Consider the following 20,000-nt stretch of genomic DNA (forward strand, 5'->3'; position numbering starts at 1 on the left):
CTTAAGACTCAATTTATTAATTCATTCAGAGACCACTAGGATCTAAAATAATAATGATAATAATTTCTTAAAATCAAAGGGTAGTGAGGGGACAGGATATAATTATCAAACCTGAACTTAACTGATAGTTTATTTTGGCGGACTTTAGGAATTAGATGGAAGGCTACATTTTATCGATCCCTTCCTTGAAGGAAAAAAAAGGAAAAATTTAACCTCGGTGGGGTTCGAACTCAGAATATGGAATAAATGTAGCACAACATTTTTATCCGATATTCTAACGATTGTGCCGAATGTACGAAGCACCGAGTTTTGCTCCAGTAATGAGACAGACCTAAACAATTCTGTGTGTGTGTGCAATAAAAATCCAAAAAGAAACTTCAGATATTTACCCTTTCCCGTATGAGATAAAATTAATGTTTTATATTTTGTGAGTGGTTTTAGGTATTTTTTCCGAAGTCCCAATATGAAAGAAATAGCCGAATGTTTCGGTGATAAAATAAGATCGTATAATAGTCCGAAATCCGACACGGTTTAACTGGGTTTCGTAAATCCAATCCAAGACAGACAATCTGTGAATAAAGTAAGTCCTCGGTACATCTCTCCTGTGTTAACGAAAATTAAAAAAAAAAAAAATTCCTTCGCAACAGTTGTCCAACAATAGGATTCGATCCCTTGTAAGGGAAAATAAATTTAGTTGGGAGACCTGTTGGACACAAGCTCCGACTACATACAGACGGGATGAAAATATCTACATGTAGATAGCTAAAGAATGGATTAGAAGCTCGGAGCTGGCAGACTTGGTTACTAGATGTGGTGGCTTGAGTCAGCTAAATCAGACTGAAGGCAAGTGGGGTTGTTTGATGGCGTATTACTCAGAAAGAGGTGGTGGCGGGTGTAAGAGAGTCTGCAGGCACCACCTAGCTAAGGAGTAGCAGCAGTAGAAACACTAGGACTGCTGTATGAATACTGCTGCTCAAATTTAGCACTGTTGCTATAATAATGCTACTACTGCACTGCCATGAAAACTTCTCCCTAAAACGGCAGTAACTGGAATAAAGTTTCATTTTCTTCTTTTATTATTCGCAACTTTACTCTCATTATAAGATGTAGAACTTGAGATTAATTAAGTCTCATGCTATATATATATATATATATATATATATATATATATATATATATATATATATATATATATATATATTTATGTATGTATATATATATATATATATATATATTAATGCAAGGCTACATCGCCATCTTGCAGCATGTATAACATAAAATAATAATATATCAGGCTAAAAAGTAATTTAGATGACTGATTATATGTAGCACCTGATCTTATGTTATTGTACAGACATCTAGAAGCTGAACAAAAAATAAAATAAAAATGTAAATTAACTACTCGTATTCATGCGCGCGAGTATATAAATAATTGGGTGTGTATAATTTATACCAAAACATGTACTTGAGGCATAATTTTTTTTTAAGGTAATTTATATTGAATCATAATTAAAGTGAAAGAATACATTGTAAATAAATGGAGTGTTAGAAATATTTATATTAATGATTCTTTTTTTGTTTGTAATTGCTATCAAATGGAGGGAATTTATTTAAATTATAAAGAGAAACTAGGGAGAGGGATGATATTCATTTTCGAAGGGAGCATATTTATTATTTTCAGCTACACATCAACATAACTTCAATCAGTAGATAGAACAAATGCATATATATATATATATGCTCTGAAAGCACGAACATAAATAATATCTGTATAATGACGCTGGGTAGGCAGTGTAGTAAACTCTATCCATAGGTGTATAAAATGAAATATACAACAGAAAACTAATATATATGAGATCTATATATGGCTAGCATCCATATATAGACGACGATAGAATGCAATTCAACAAGGGTAGTTTAGAGAAGAAGAAGCAACAACTCGCACACACATACACGAGCAATTCTCTAGTAATGGGGGTTGAGTGCAAGCAAAGACATTGTGTTACACGCCCCAGAAGCTTGTTCATCTATAACAATTTACAAGCAGACATTTTTGCACTCAATCATTATTATAAATAGGGATTTCATATTTGCAATAGTCTTCTCGTTTTTCTGGGGTTTTTTTACTTTTTACTTTTTTTAATTCCAATTGTAAGAAATGGGGTATAACGAAGAAATACACACAGAGATCGAATATATTATGAGAAAAAAAAATGAAATACCGAAGATGTTGATAAATAATGGATCCAAGTGATTTAAAGAAGATATATGAAATATATATTTAATATATATATATTTAGATATATATATATATATTAAAATTGCATATTTATATTGAATGCATAATTATCAAATTTAAAAGATTGTTAAAAAAAAACAACTGATGATTTAAGGTGATAATCCGTTGGGATTTGATTTATATCGTATCTATATTGTAGTTTAAGCACATAAAATTACTGCTTACCCGTATGGATGGATCTTGAGAGATATATATTTTTTTAACGGGCAAATCAGTTAGGTAAAATCTCTCGAGGACAACAAGTTTGGGATGATGATGATGATAAAACTACAACCTATTCAACCCAGCTTAATTGAGCGGCTAGCAGCGGATGCTAAAAGATTGCGGGAACCTGACCTGAGCCGAAACACTGCGACGAAAGAAACAAATTCATCCGCTTCTGTTTCATTGACCTTCACTAAATCGTCGTCATACGCTTAGCATCGAATATGACGCTCGCAAAAATCGCGAGCTGTGTAGTGAGTGGAAATTATTTTCTTTTAACAAATCATATCTTTTATTACATTAAGAAAGTTCTATTTAATCACTGATTAATCTAAGATTTTTAACCATATTCTTAGTCATGTTTTAGTTAAAGACACTAACTTCACAGCCTACAGTTTACGCGTGTTACTCCCCTTCATTTAGGGTTTATTACTACTACTCCTCACATTTAATCATATACATACTTCTACTGGTGTCTCTCGCTCGCTCTCTTTAAGTTATTCTCTCTCTCTTTTTGCCGCGCCCTTGTTACTCTGCTCGTTGCTACTCTCATTTTACTGCTTTCTCATTCTTCTTTCACTCTCTGTCTTTCTCTCTCTCTTTACTACACGTTGCTTCTCTGCTAGCTTCTGATTGTGAATTGGCTACTGGCGGAGTGATACATACTTGTAACTCTCTCTAGAATTACATGATGTCATGAAATTATGGGATGTTATTCAGAAATCCTACGTGTGGTTGAATACCTGAAGAAAATCACTTTTGTATGTTATCAACATTGAGGACCACTTGTAAATAAGCTTGTCAACAAACAACACTTCTCAGAATTTAAATTCGTCGAATTTTATGAATGAAACTAAATATACAGTGTACGATGACTACTTTGTCTAATTTTCAAAGCATTCGTTCCCGATGTGTTTTGTTCTCATATTATTTTCACAAAATTAAGAACGTTCAAAATAGTTTGTTATTCTTTCAAAATAAACATTCTCCCGTAAAGAGACGGAGGGCCTTAATCTTCAAGTTATACAAACCTTATTTCAAACTATTCCGAGCTTTCATAATTTGCTTGGAGTTAGGTTACAACTCAACACATTCAACAAATCGTTTCACTTTTTTTTATGTCGAGTAATGTGATTTACTTGGAATTTTATGCTATTTTCCCACAATATAAGCAGTTGTTATAACTGAAGAGTGGCATTTTTAATATATCAGTGATTATTATAAAATACACTTAGGGTTCTCTAAAGATTAAAAAAGAAAAAAAGCTTGTTGCTGTGAAACGGAAATATGAATCAGTATAAATTAGCGTTTCTTAACCTTGGGGAACCTTGAAATATATTCTGTATCTCAAGAGAACCCCTACATAACAATTATTATATATACTTATTAATCCTTTTCTTCCTTTTTCATTAAGTTAAATTTCATTAGCGATTAAACAACTCACAAAACAGCGAAAGGTCTGGCAGTGCTAAAATCCATCAGACGCCACAAAGGGTTAAGAAATGCCGTCTTAATGAAGACCTTCATTATATCAAATTTCTTAATAATTCCCATATAGGGGTCATTTTTCCTTAGGGTCTCCTCTACATACAGTTGCTAGTGTTTCAAATATGTTGTGTTTGTATAATAAAATTACGAATATAGAATTACTCACAAAAACGTATATGCATAGAATTAACCTAATTATCTTTATAGCTCGCAGAAACCCTAGCGACCTCTCGCAGAAACCCTAGGGTTCGAGGGTGAGGGAACTCTAGCAGGAAACCGCTGGTATACACAATATCTAACTATTTAATAATGTAATAATGTTTTTTTGTTTTCTTAGTTTCATGCAACTCACTTTGTATTTGTTTTAGGTGCAGTGTTTGTGAATAATGAATTCTAAATTTACCGGAAGGTTACAATTTTTTTTTGAGAAGTCAGTCGACCTCCGTACTTAACTGGTACTCAATTCAAAGCATAAAGATACGTCAAGGCATTTCATCCGTTACTCAACCAATTCTATCTGTCTTTCGTCCTATAGAATTATATTAATGTCCTACAGTGCACATCTGATGTCCAGATAATTACGCAACTGTCTCTCCAATACCGTTACAATCCATACAACTGGAACATGCAGTAGACGCAAGCGTGGCTGTATGGTATGAAGCTTGCTTCCCAACCACATGGTTCCGGGTTCAGTTCCACTGCGTGGCACCTTGGGTAAGTGTCTTCTATTATAGCCTCGGGCCGACCAAAACCTTAGGAGTCAGTCGATATGGTAGACGGAAAGTGAAAGAAGCCCGGCGAGAATTTTTGTTTTTTAAGAGATCATGCGCCAACAGGTTTTTGGGATCTGACGATACGCCATAAAACTTTATGGATGGGAAACCTAAGGTAATCCCATAAACCGGCCTTCCCTATTTTTAATATATATATGTGTGTGTGTGTTTCTCACCACCACCTCTTGACAATAGGTGTTGGTGTGTTTACATCCCCATAACTTAGCAGTTCGGCAAGAGGGAAGGTGGTGATCTCTGTCACTTATACACCACGAAAACGATGAAACTGGCCCTACTCGAGTCAGTACTTACTTTACTTATTATTATTATTATTATTATTATTATTATTATTATTATTATTATTATTATTATTATTATTATTATTTTACATCACTGAAGATCTCTCTTGGCAAACAATTCTTCATCATCACAGAGACCGCATCAAAAAGACTGGCCGTCCTCTTCAGGACCATCGTATTGTTGGCAAGAAGATGTAGTACCTACCATTGATCCCTGTGTGCGCGTGCACAAATGGTTTGCACTGTAATCAGTACAAACGAAGATAATAAACAAACACACATAAAAAAAAATTAATGCTGTGTGTAGTGAAGGTTAGTTACCTAAAATAATGTAATAATTAATAATTATTCTATTTATGTATACGAGAGAGTGCTGAAAAGTTCCTGGCTTTAAGGGTCTCGCGAAAGGTCTGGTTAGAAGCCCAACCTTTCGAGTTCTTTGACAGGGCTTAGAAAAACTGAAGGACGCTGCAATAAGTGTGTGAATCTGAGAGAGGAATATGTTCAATAGAATCATAATTAACTGATCCTCCTGTATTTTCTTTTATTCAAAGCCAAGAACTGTTCAGAACCCCCCATGTATTCAGAGTCAAGATTTTGTAAGATTTTACTCTCCAGGAGATTTTTGCAGATGATGGCTAATAAAATTTAGAGAGAACATTGTCTACCATCTGAATCTATCGATTGGTGCAATGTACCACGACTGAAAAGGGGTTCAAGAAAACCCCCGAGTGTCCCTGAACTGATCTCTCAGTTCACTAAGACACACACACACACACACACACACACACACACACACACACACACACACACACACACACAGGTGCCAGTGAATAGAGATGTCCGCCATTATAAAGAGCGGCAGCATTATAATTTGCGAGTGCTTTATCATCTCGCTGTGCCAAGTTCAGTTCTTCTTACATAGTATATTACTGATATTCTTAAATCTTTCCTGAAACTGTGTGTGTACGAATTTATAGTAGACGATCTTTGTATCGAATAACGACAAACCAGTAGTTTGTGCACTAATAAATGTCTCTCGTGCACACACAGGATTGGAGGAAGTTAGTCGATTAAATAGACCTCAGTACTTCCTCAGCGAGATTTGAACTCAGAACGTAAGGTGCCAGAACAAATATCATAATTTTTTTTTGTTCCATGCCGGCTGATTGAAGCCTTTATACGTAGTTTCAAATTTGAGCACAAGGCCAGCAATTTTGAAAGGAAGTGGGTAAGTCGATTGGTACTTACGAATTACACAAGTGGACCGCGGCCGAATTTGAGCTCACAACGTTAAAAAGCCGGAAGAAATACTGCTAAAAATTCTGCCACTCGACTGCTCTTATACGTAAATGAATAACAAACATAGTATAGTTAAAAATGAAACCTTTTCGTACAACATATACAGCAACTATCGCTTCATTCACTTTTAGTTTTTCTGAATAAGGTCAGGTTACTCTTTCAAATTTAGAATGTTGTGAAAGCTTGTCGGTGGAAGTGAAAAGTGAATGTGTTTCTTTGGCATGACTCACTACAGAACAACCTATTATTTCAGATAAGGAAACGGATGTTGACTGTTGGCTAAACAATATTTCACTTCACTTGCACTGCTGTACTGTAAATTCTACAACTAACACATGACCATAGGTTCACACATGTATCCACGTCTACATATTCAAAACAGTTAAAAAAAAAATGTAAAACAGCCCCTAAAACTAATATACGTTCATTGCTACTGTATACTGCATACAGCTCATGGCAGTGGTGATAAGGATGGCGGCTGTGACGACCACAGTAGTTCTGATGGTAACAGGGATGATAGATGCAATGACAAACAGGCAATAATGGTAAGAATGATGAAGACAGTTAACAGTGAGAGGGAAAAGGATGCTGAAGGTAACTAGGCTGTCGATGATGATGATGATTCCAAAACACTGAATGTCCGAGACAAGGAATTACCATTATTATTTATAATGAGAATAATAATAATTAAGGCGGCGAGCTGGCAGAATCGTTAGCACTCCGGACAAAATGCTTAGCGACGTTTCGTCGGTCATGACGTTCTGAGTTCGAATTCCACCGAGGTCAACTTTGCCTTTCATCCTTTGGGGATCAATAAAATACGTACCAGTCAAGTTCATGGGGTCGGTGTAATCGACAAGTCCCCCCCCCATACAGGCCTTGTGCCTATAATAGAAAGAATTACTTATTATAATAATTACTTTCTTTTAGTAAAATTAATCAATAAGCAGCTTTCTTTATTACAGTTTCGAAACACTTGTCTTTGGTCTTGTACTAAAGTCACAGCGCTTCGGTCGTTGTATTCTCTGGCCTTCTTCAGGTTTCTATCGTATTCGGTAAAGTTACGAAAATTTCGCATGGAACCCTTGTATAGGATCCTCGTTAATCTTTATATAAATTGGATGTAGGGGTTTTATTGGGACCAGACAGAGACGGTGGCTGCTTTCAATTGGTGTCCAACATCAGCAAGCAAACGCCATTTTGAAGGAGAACCAGACGACAGTTGAGAAGGCCAGCCATTTGAATATGGCTGAAAAGGAACGATGAAACCTAGTTTGAGAGGTGGTGATCCAGAAATGGACATGAGATCGAATACCAGCTAACCGAAACAGTAGGTGAGGTGCTGCTGCTGCTACTACTACTACTACTACTACTACTACTACTACTAGTACGACGACGAGCGCCGCCGCCGCCACCACCACCACGTTCTCGACGATGACGACGGCGGTGGCGACGCTGAAGATGGAGGCGTAGCGACAACTAAATGAAGAAAAGAATGGCTGGCTAACCTTGAAGAATAAAGAGTCATAAGTTTTGTTAAATTTGAAAATCTAATCTATCGACACTGTTACTCTCCTCCCACACAACTTGAGAAGTGGAACTCAGAAGCGTGATGCAGAGAACCAAAAACGCCAGATAGCATTTCGTCGTTTCAGTTTCCTGCTGTTTGGGTCAATCAGCAGAGATATTGATTTCTTCTGTTTACCAACCATCGGCTGAGAAAAGAAAGAGAAAGGAGTAAACCACTTACAACAGCGAGTCTTGTTTGTCTTCGAATACAACTTCATTCACATCTAGGATGGATTAGAGCAGTTTTTCTCAACCAGTGTCCTGAAGGTCCATATAAGATTTTGCGGGGTCCACGCAATAAAATAGTAAGTTGGGGACCCACAATGATATTTTAAGGGCCCCTAAAAAAAAAATTTGCGATCGTGGACACACACACACGCACACACACACACATATACGATGGGCTTCTTTCAGTTTCCGTCTACCAAATCCACTCACAAGGCTTTGGTCGACCCGAGGGTATAGTGGAAGACATTTGCCCAGGGTGACACGCAGTGGGACTGAACCCGGAACCAAGCTACTTACTACACAACCACTCCTGCGCCTATGTTCATAAACGCATCTCACATTTTTATCAAATACTTAAAAAATAAAAGGCCTTTGTCTTTTGTAACCCTCTTAGAATTATACCACGAACCATAAGTAGTTACTGCTGAAGTAAAGCCTCTCATTCTTTTTAAAACGTTGAGGTGCTATTTCTAGCAGGTCATGTGAGCACCTAGAGGCTTCAGCGTTAGATTTGGAATTTCATGAAAGTGCTTTCTCATACATTTTTCTGTATCTTCAAATATTCACTATCTTAGTACATTTATTGCCTTCAAATCTTGAGTAGACAACTTCTGCTGCTAAACAAATTATAAACAGATGTAGATATGGAGTGAGGAAAACCTTATCTTGGGAAATATCCAAAACCTGTTTCGTTTTTTCCGAATATGGACCGAAATGTGCAACATTATTTACGTCAAGATTTCATTTATTATAACAAATATTTTTACACGTGGTAGTGTGCATACAAAATCAATGTTTGTCTGTCTGTTAGTCTATCAGTCTGTTTATATCTATCTATCTATCTATCTATCTGTCTGTTAGTCTGTCTGTCTGTCAATCAGTCTGTCTATCTGTCTGTTTGTCTATCTATCTATCTATCTATCTATCTATCTATCTATCTATCTATCTATCTATCTATCTGTCTGTCTGTTTTGTTTTATCTTTCATCTTTTACGTTTCAGCCGATGAACTGCGGCCATGCTGGGGCACCACCTTGAAGAATTTAGTCGAATGAATTGACCCCAGTACTTACCTTTAAGTCTGGAACTTATTTTATCACTCTCTTTTGATTTTGCCGTGCCACTAAGTTATAGGGGCCTAACAAACCAATGTTTCGCATTGGTTGTTAATATCGGATATTAGATAACAGCACGGTTAAGTAATACACCACGCGCTCTTCAGAGATAGTAGGTATGGAAATGAAAGGAAAAAAAGGAAAACAACCCCAAAAAACATGCTATCCTCTAACAGCCGGTTTTAACACCCAGTGCGAAACTGATGACTAAGATGGGCTGTAATGGATCTATAATATTGTACACTTTGTTTATATACTCACTCTTTTAACAAATATACGATTGCGTACTTTTTTTGATGAATGTGTGTATGTGTGTGTGTGTGTGTGCGTGTGTGTATACGTGCGTACGTGTATGAATATATAAATAGACGTGTATGAATATATAAATAGACGTGTATGAATATATAAATAGACGTGTATGAATATATAAATAGACGTGTATGAATATATATACATACATGTATATATGCATATATACATATTGTGCGTGTGCATGTGTGTTTTGTATGTGGTGTGTGTGTATGTGTATGCATGTATATTATGTCATAGAGCAAACAAAACAGGCATATTGTGTAACACTAGGAAAACATGAAGAAGAACATGAAATGATGGCCACTAGAATGAAAAATATAACAGGAAAACTAATATAAATCTTTGAAAATGTCTAAGTAAATATAATGAAAGTTTAGTTTTTATATTTTTAAAGTTTACATATACAGAAATTGGATCTAAGCATTCATTACTGCCAAATAGCAAATATAGCCACCCAAGTTGATACGCCAGCGTTACATGGAAGTAACTATAGTAAGAAGACAAACATGGTGGAAAGAGGGTGATCCGACAAACGAATATTCAGACGACAATGAGAAGCTGAAACATATACAGGGTGTTCAAAAAGTCTCTCCGCAGTAAGTGTTTTATTGCAAAGTTCATATTCATAAAATTGGTATAAGACTACAAAAGAATATATTAGAAACTTTACAAGACTTTAAAAAAACTTTATAAGAGGTGTTGAAAGTGTCGTCCTTCGTTTTCAATACATAGGTTGACTTTTCTGCACATGTTTTGAAATACATATTGGATGAAAAAAATTCACTGCGGAGAGACTTTCTGAACACCCTGTATAAGAGGAATATGATACTGGTTCTCTTGACAAGCAAACGAGAGAGTCGTACAGTAGTAGTTCGCTTTAGTAGAAATAACAACGAAATCTCTATCAAGACACGTCCTACCATCATGTAAAATGGAAGGACACTTCGGATAATGTAGTCCTAGGATGTACTAAGCCTTAAAAATAGATGATCATAGGTGGAAGTATTGCTGTATGGTTAAGATGTTCGTTTTGCGACCACATGGTTTCAGGTTCGGTCCCAGCTTCTTTATACAATTCCTAATAATATTTAATCATAAAATATAACAGGAGTTTTTAGCCATCGAATGGCTATGAGGGTTCCCACTCCGTGAGAAAAAATAGGGATCAAAGGAGTCCATAGGTAAAAAAAAAAATGATTGAGAACCACTGATGAAGAGGTTTCCTGGCTGGATCGTCGAATAATTTGATTTCACGCTTTTGTGGATTGCGTTGAATCTCCGGATTAAAAAAAAGAAGCGGAACAACAACTGGAATAACTTAAGCAACAGCAGCAACAACACTAACAATAACTATTTATTCAACTATCGTGAGAATATTCTATTTCCGTAAATATTTATTTTCTCATTTATTTATAACTCCAGCCATTTATAATAAGAAGAAATGCTCATTTAATGATCGTCCAGTTTTAACAATTTGCTGACTGTGTAAACCGGTTGGTATGCTCTTGTGATAAAACTAGGAAAGGAAGATAGAACATTGTCATTGTTTTTAACGTTTCTTTTGCCCCAGATGAGCTCCGATTAAGCGGACTTATTAAAATTATTCCACTCTAAACTATTTATTTTAGGTGTGTCTCTGACTGTGATCGTGAACCTGCAACGTGCGTATCTGCAGTGATCTACTGCAAGTTTTTAGGTTAACAAGCGTTGGACTTTGAACAGAATAAACCCTCGAATGACTCTAATTACCACAAGTGTAATAGTTGGGCTTTCTGCTCTGCATTACCAGTCTCACTGCTTTTGCTTTCGCTCCCACATTGGAACCTTGCGCCGGAATTGGCCTGTGATTTAAGAGCCGCATTAGAACTTGCGAGATTATATTTATTTCTTTATTTCCCACAGGAGGCTAAACATAGAGGACACACACAAGGACAGACAAACGGATTAAGTCGATTATATCGACCCAGTGCGTAACTGGTACTTATTTGATCGACGCCTGAAAGGATGAAAGGCAAAGTCGACCCCGGTGGAATTTGAACTCTGAACGTAACGGCAGACGAAATACCGCTAAGCATTTCGCCCGGCGTGCTAACGACTCTGCCAGTTCACCGCCCTTTGTGAGATTATATTGCTTTTCCCAATTATATATAATTTTTAATTGCTTCTGCGCTCACTATCTGCTCCTATTGTGCCACAAAGGAGACAACGAACTAAAAGTCTATGTCACTGCCAATGTTCCTGACTGTAACCTTAGCATTGTGGAAGCATATGCAGTGCGATTTGAGCCTATGAACACGTGTGTGTGGTGCACCAACTCGGCTTCTCATCTCCCCACTCTTTCTCTCACGGTAGTGAAAACCAGATGAGCACTAATTGAATATTGTCTGCTTTTAATGGAGAGCAGAGTGCTCCAGACATCGGACAAAGCTTCTTTTCGTTGCTCTAAAGAGAGAACACTGAACGACCATCTGCTGTCCAAGAAGCAGCAGTGTGTCACTCCTTGTGCGTTCTTGGACAAATTCCTGAAGCAACGAAATCACAATCTTTTGTGACAGGTCGCTGCCATGTTTCCAAAAATGTTGTCCGGCAATCTCGGTGAAACTGTTTCCTCTGCCATCAACATTTCCACTCGGCATGTGTTTGTTTCTTGTATTTGTTGTTGTTTCTCCAAATTTATTGCTAGGAATGTTCTCATTAATGTTCTACAAAAACCTCACTATTTTTTTCTTTCAAAGTTTCTGCGTTTTATTCTAAAATATTTTCACATCTTAATTTATATATTTATTTATTTCCTGTTTAACTTCTATCAAAACGTGGTAGTTCTTGTTCGAAAATTTGGGACTGTTCCTGCCTGAAAAAGCTATTTTGTTTGTTTACAAATGAAAAAAGAAAATATTTACATTACAAAATGAGAGAAATGAAAACAATTAATTGCCTTTTTTGTTTGTTATATAAAGACATTTTACATTAAATGAAATACTTTTCCGCTTAATGCACCAGATAAATCTAGAATATGGAGAACGAGATGTAACCTGTCTAGCTCACACAAACCTAATAATAATAATAATAATAATAATAATAATAATCCTTACGAATTTTGGTACGAAACCAGCAATTTGAGGGGAGGGGGTAAGTCGATTACATCGATTCCCAGTGCTCAGCTGGTACTTATTTTACCGTCCCCAAAAGGATGAAAGGTGATATTGACTTCGATGAAATTAAAACTCAGAACATAAAGAGCCGGAAGAAATGTCATAAAACGTTTTGTCCGGCGTGGAGGCGCAATGGCCCAGTGGTTAGGGCAGCGGACTCGCGGTCATAGGATCGCGGTTTCGATTCCAAGACCGGGCGTTGTGAGTGTTTATTGAGCGAAAACACCTAATGCTCCACGAGGCTCCGGCAGGGGATGGTGGCGAACCCTGCTGTACTCTTTCACCACAACTTTCTCTCACTCTTACTTCCTGTTTCTGTTGTGCCTGTAATTCAAAGGGTCAGCCTTGTCACACTGTGTCACGCTGAATATCCCCGAAAACTACGTTAAGGGTACAGGTGTCTGTGGAGTGCTCAGCCACTTGCACATTAATTTCACGAGCAGGCTGTTCCGTTGATCGGATCAACTGGAACCCTCGACGTCGTAAGCGACGGAGTGCCAACAACAACAACATATGCCATCAAATACGATGACATAATAAGTGTCACACATCTTGTTAGAAATTGTTAAGCAATGACAAAATAATAGTAATTCACCAGTTAGTGCAGTTGTTTTCAACCAGGGTTTTTACGACCCTTGTGAGTTTTGTTATTGTTGAAAATGTTTGACATTTGAACGGACCTAGTGTGCGTTCTTTTAATCCATAACACCGCTGCAGAGGAATTTTATGCATAGTTAGGGATTATGTTTTTATGTGAGTGGGTTTGTCTGTTTTAGTTGCGCTTGGCCAGATATTATCAACCAATCGTCTTTTACTTTTGAAATTGTGGGGCTCCGGGAACGGAGGTGGAAGTCACAAAGACTGCCCCCAAGTGGCACACATTCTAGCTATGTTACTGGAGTGGTTCTTTCTATATCTACCCCAAAATCGAAGGCTTTTTTTTTTCTTCTTTTCTTGCTTTCGAATATTTTACTTAAGAAGATGATATCTTAAACTCTTGTCTCTCATCGAGAGCAAGAAATCTTAAGGAGCTATTTCACACAGGAAACTTAATTTGAAAGCCAGCCACAAAAATGTTGAAATTAGAAAATTAAAAATTGTTTACAAGGAAAGAACTCTGTTAGAAAAGCAAAATTTGTTTTAATTAATTATTTCTTTTAAATTTCAGCTACCATAACAAACCGTTTCTCACATCAGTCAGTAGAATTTCTTAAAATATCATTTACTTCTCTCTCTCTCTCTCTCTCTCTCACACACACACACACACACACACACACACACACACACACACACACACACGCACACACACATACTCTCCCTCTCTCTCTCTCTCACTCTCTCTCGTTCCACGCACAGGCACGAGCCATACTCGACCTGCAAAAGATAGTAGCCAAATTGTTCCAAATCCCTCTTGATCGTCAATAATGTGGTCCTCGATTCCTTGCACATAGGAAATAAATGAAATGGTCATGGTTGGAATGCCTTTGGTCATAAGTTTGCTCCGTCAGCGCTCATCACGAGTAGGGTTGGGTACAAACAACAGTTCACGTAGGTATACCTATATTTTCTTATACACATACATACATACATGTACAAACATACATGCACACATACAGACATTTACATTATTACATACATGCATGTACATACATACAAAACCCACTCATACATACATACATACACATACGCGTGCGTGTGTGTTGTGTATGCTTGTGGGTATCTGGGTGTACTTCGAGAGTATTCTTGCAAGTGAGTGCAAACCTGTAAGAATATGTGGTCGCTTAGAATAATGAAAAACGAAAGAAAAAAAATCTTGCGCTGCGGGGAAGTGGGATTAAAAAATTTGAACAGAAGAACTAGAAAGAAAATAAATAAATAGAAGAACAAAACCATAATGAAAAGTTAATCAAACAAACAATCTTGTTCTCGGTTTATAATATTGAAATTAAGAATAAAATATGTAAATTCCAACGTATTAAGTAAACAGTTTTAGGGTGGAGTTGAGCGTTTTAACTGACTGGAATTCACAAAAAGAAAGGGGAAAAAAATGAAGATATCAAGAAAAAAAATACAGGAATGGTATAATAAAATAGACATTCCATTACAACAAGAACTAATTTTTTAAATATTCGGCACCCCTTGCTCTGCGTTTCATATTGCTGACTGTAAGGAATGTTGTCATATATGTTCTGAGATAAAAAAATTAAAAAATCAGAAAGGAATGGTGGTGGTTATCCATTGAGTATAATTTTATTTATAACGTTGGTGTAGTCAGTCTGAAATTCGGGTTCGATTCCTGCTTGCAGTCCAGGAAGAAACTAAATGCCGTTACCCCTTGTGCCTGAAGTGGAAAGGATTATTAGAGAAGATAAGAGAGAGGGAGTGAGACAGAGAGAAACATTAACCTCATACATACATACATACATACATACATATATAACGAAGTGAATGAGTCTCCGTCAGTTGTTTGCTAGAGATTTTAGTTATTTCCCAATCCCAGATCAGCCCAGCTGGAGCAGATCTTTGATCAATGGCATTTTGACTATGGCCAGCCCTTCTTTTATTTCAGTTGTATCATATCTAAAACTGCATAATCCAACAGCCCTTTTATTTTTTCTGTTCATAGGTTCAGGCTCGGCTGTGTGGTTGAGAAGTTTGCTTCCTAACCTCTTGGTTTGGGGTTCAGACCCATTGCGTGGCACCTTGGGCAAGCGCCTGCTACTACAGTCCCAGGCCGACCAATACCTTGTAAGTGGATTTGGCATACGGAAACTGTATGGAAGCTCGTCGTCCATGCACCCTCCACGCACACACGTGTGTGTGTGTTTGTGTCTGTCCTCCCACTACTTGATAACCGGTGTTGGGTTTGTTTACGTCCCCGTAACGTAGCAGTACGGCAAAAAAGTCCGATAGAATAAATACCAGACTTTAAGAAACAAAAAGAAAGAAAATAAGCATTGGGGTCAATTTCCTCCACTAAAACCCCTTCGAGGTGGTGCCCCAGCATGGCCGTTGATTGAAACAAGTAAAAGACATCAAACGATAAAGATAAAGATACGATAGAGAATAATTTGGGGAAGATTTAGCTGTTATTTCTGCTAGGCTGAGCGACCACGAAGAAGTTTCTTCTGGCTCGAGATTTGATTTGGATCGATTTTTAAGGCGATTTGGAAAGGATTATCAAATGATTAAGTGCTGATTACATTTGATGTGAGTCGGTCGTACACTCACGAATTAATCTGAGTGTAAGCAGTAACCTGTAACTTGGTGTTACAAAGCATCCGTTTGTACGAAAATAAAGCTAGTTAGCACACACACACTTTAATTTAATTTAAATTAGTCACTTTATAAACACGAATCTAAAACAGAAAAATTGTGCGCATATTTTTTTGTATCTCAGATTCGTGTCTATGAAGTGTCTAATTTAATTAAACTCATGGTTTATAATCGAAAATATTGACCATTTTTTTTTACAAGTAGTAGTAGTTGTTATTACGCCATTTCTTCTGGTTGTTTACGTTCTGGGTTCAAATTCCGTCGATGATGTTGACATTGCCTTTAATTCTTTCAGGTCAATAGAATAAGGATCAGTCAAGTACTGGGGTCGCTGTAATCCACAACCCCACCCTAACCAAATTCAGGCTTTGTGTTTGTAGTAAAAAGTATCATAATCGTTATTTGATTAAAACTCTCTGCTTATTTTGTTGGATATGGTGGAAAGTGTCAGCTGTCCACAGCCAGCAGACTATAGTAGAAAGTATCATAATAATAATAATAATAATAATAATAATAATAATAATAATAATAGTTATTATTATTATTATTATTATTATCATCATTACTATTTAATGCGGTGTGCTGGCAGAATCGTTAGCACGCCGGGCAAAATGCATTGCAGCATTTCTTACGTTCTGAGTTTAAATTCCGCCGAGATCAATATTGCCTTTCATCCTTTCGGGATCGATAAATTAAATACCAGTGAAACACTGGGGGCGATGTAATCGACTAGTCCCCTCCTACCAAATTTCAGGCATTATGTTGAAATTGGATGTTTATACAGGAACCCTACTTATATTTTAAACACACTTTCAAAATATATTATTGTCAGAATTACAAAACGAGTTGGACATTTTTTATTTATCAATGAACGGAAAACATGACTGATGACGCTCCAACATCCAATGCAATTTCATAAACTGAGTCCTCATCTTCTTTCGTAATTTCCATAAAAATTTAGCAGAGGTAGCATCAATCTACGCAAATATCTAAAAAGAGGCTCATGGCGCATGGGATAGCGAAGAAGCTGTGAATATCAAGCCACTACGTGAAATTAGCTTCTGTTCGATTAAAATATTTCGATGTTTTTGCTTTCGTTCTTCAAAATTTTTTTAATGGCTATGTGGTTAAGAAACTCTCTTTGAGACCACGTGGATTCGGGTTCAGTCCCACTGCACGGCATCTTGGGCAAGTGAATGTCCTCTACTATAGACCCGGGCCGACCAATATCTTGTGAGTGAATTTGGTAGCCGGAAACTGTGCGGAAGACCGTATGTGTGTGCATGGGAACGTGTGCCTGTCTGTATTTGTATTTGTCGCACCACCACTTGACAGCCGGTGTTGGTTTGTTTATGCCCTCGTAATTTAGCGGTTCGGCACACAATACCGATATTAATAAGTACCAAGTTTTAAAAAAAAAGAATTGAGGTCGATTTGGCCGACAAAACTCTTCAAGGCGGTGCCCCTGCATGGCCGTAGTCCAAAGACTGAAACAATAAAAAGTAAAAGATAAGATGTGAAGGGCGGGGCTGCTTCGTAAAATGCCATTCGGCGAAAGAGTGAGCGGAGCAACAAAATGCCGAGGGTCACTACTCTATGCGGTGGTCTAGTGGCGATCTAGCGGTGGTCTAACAGTTAGAGACTGCAGACTGCAGCCAAGTCTCCTTCAGGTGACATCTTAATAATCTTAGAAAAAGGAACGGACATCTTGGATAATATAGGACCAGTTGAGCACTGGAGTCGATGTAATCGATTTTCTCACGCCTTAACTCTCTCTCTCTCTCTATCTATCTATCTATCTATCTATTTATCTATCTATCTATCTATCTATCTATCTATCTATCTATCTGTACTCCATGTCTGTTTCAGAAAGAATATATTAGCTAAAACGGCACGCTTTGCCTGGCAGACAACATATACAAAGCGAGAGATTTGAGTGCAGCATATCATTTACACATATTGTAAACATGTCCTCTAGCTGTCAGATATTAGAATGAAGGTCATTTTACGACATTGACGGTGACACATTTCAGCACTCTCCAGTTAAATTGATCTAAAACCTGACTTGTTGAAAGAACTTTAAGTCTGATTACTTGCAGTGAAAATAATTTATGTGAGCTAGTAAGAGTCGCAGATTAGATTTGCTTCATAAATACATATATATTTTTTTTCTTTCTGTCTGGCCGTATTAGATATCAACTCTGCAGGTCTCTGATTGTGTGGAAGTAATTAATAAATAAAGAATACTTTATTTAAACTGGCTGAAAGCATTATGAAGTACCTTTTACTCTCGAAAAACAAATAATAAATATATAAAACGCTGCCCTCCCCACAAAGAACAAAACCTTATACCATTTTCTTTAATTCAGAGTAGTAATTAAGGATGTGTAGACGCGTGGCTTAGTGGTCAAAGTATTTGGCTCATGATCGTAAAGTCGTGTGTTCGATTCCCAGCGGTGCGTTGTGTCCTCGAGCAAGACGCTCAATTTCACGTTGCTCCGGTCCACCCAGCTGGCAAAAATGAGTAGTACCTGTAATTCAAAGAGGTCAGCTTCGTCACATTCCGTGTCACACTGAATCTTCTTAAGAACTACGTTTAAGGGTACAAGTGTCTCTGGAGTGCTCTGCCACTTATACGTTAATTTCATGACCAGGTTGTTCTGTAGATCGAACTCAACTGGAACCCTCGTCGTCGTAACCGACAGAAAGTCGGTAAGGAGTAAGATATTTCAGTTGATCGAACAACTGAGTCCTCAACGCCAAACGACGGAGAACCATCACATCATACGAATATGGTAAGCGTTGGTGTGTGTATCTGTATAAAGTGAAATGAATATCTAACGAGAAGGATAGCACGCAAACTTATCTGCTCTGACCTATTCGTCTCGTCAAATACACTCACAATCATTTATTTATTTGTATATTTTTATCTTTATAAGTGTCCTGTTTCAAGATTTCAGTTGATTTGACACGTATCAGATATGGATCTGTTTGTATATTACATACGTACATACATCGGCATGATTGTGTGTGTGTGTGTGTGTGTGTGTGTGTGTGTGTGTGTGTGTGTGTAAATATAGTGCATACCCTTGAAATATCAGTGGGTGATGAATATTAGGTTTCATAGGTAATTAGTCTACCTGTAGCAAAGGAGGATTAATAGAATAAAAATACAAGATTTGCTGGGTTCTTTGATTGGCCTTAGTTCGAAGTTCACCTGTATCAGGAGGACTACATCATAGATGTGTTCACATATTTTATTCTCATTTCCACCGCCAGTCCCTTTCTTCCCCTTCATCTTTTATGTAAATCCCCACACAAACTGTAAACTGCCCTTGTAATATTCCCCACTACATCTGATGCTCTTGTGGCAAATAAAAAACATGGTCGTCGTCGTAGTCGTCGTCATCGTTTTTTTCTTCCTTTTTTGTTTTTGAACAAAGAAGTTTAAGAATGTAATGAGCTTAACGATGCGATGATTTTTTGGGGGCAACAGTTAGATCTATGTAGAGCAAACAGTCTAGGAATTAAAACGGACACGAGGTGCACAAAATTATCGTTTCGATCAGCCTACTCTATACAGCCAAAAATACCTGCTACGTACAAAAGGAAGGTCGCTAAACTAAATAATATTCTTCGAAACAACCCGTAGCATCAAATGGCGAGACATGCAACTACTAACATGGTCAACATTCGTCGGTGTCCACTGGTTTTCAACCAAGGTCCACATGACGCTTGGGGGGTCCCATATCAGCCTTGATGGGCCCCATATAAGATTTTGTACTTAAAACTGATTATACTTCTACTATACCCAAAATATTTTAACAATTTCTTAACACAATTTAACTTTAACTTTTTTTCAGCTATAAGACTGCGGTCATGCTGGGGCACCGCTTTGAATAATATTACATATTTTCCTCCTCGGCGACAGCGGCGGCGGCGGACATATGTGTTTGTGTGTATGTGCCTTTTTATTGAAGAATC

General features: G+C 37.3%; 1 protein-coding gene across 34 annotated transcripts in view; it reads right to left on the reverse strand.

The window, feature by feature from the left end:
• Nucleotides 1-2,652, reverse strand: part of LOC106877151 (spectrin beta chain) — a 79,794-nt gene extending 77,142 nt beyond the window's left edge. For 18 of the 34 annotated variants that reach the window (XM_089359318.1, XM_089359308.1, XM_089359285.1 and 15 more), the window contains exon 1: nucleotides 2,465-2,652. The gene's annotated coding sequence lies outside the window, so the exon portion shown is untranslated. Of the gene's footprint in view, nucleotides 1-389; nucleotides 840-2,464 lie in introns of those variants that run through there. The other 16 variants (XM_089359324.1, XM_089359314.1, XM_089359296.1 and 13 more) reach the window with 1 other exon arrangement.
• Between the last annotated feature and the right edge of the window lie 17,348 nt (nucleotides 2,653-20,000).

This window comes from Octopus bimaculoides, chromosome 11, assembly GCF_046866305.1.
Source record: "Octopus bimaculoides isolate indiv1 chromosome 11, ASM4686630v1, whole genome shotgun sequence".
In the NCBI taxonomy this organism is placed as follows: Eukaryota; Metazoa; Mollusca; class Cephalopoda; order Octopoda; family Octopodidae; genus Octopus; species Octopus bimaculoides.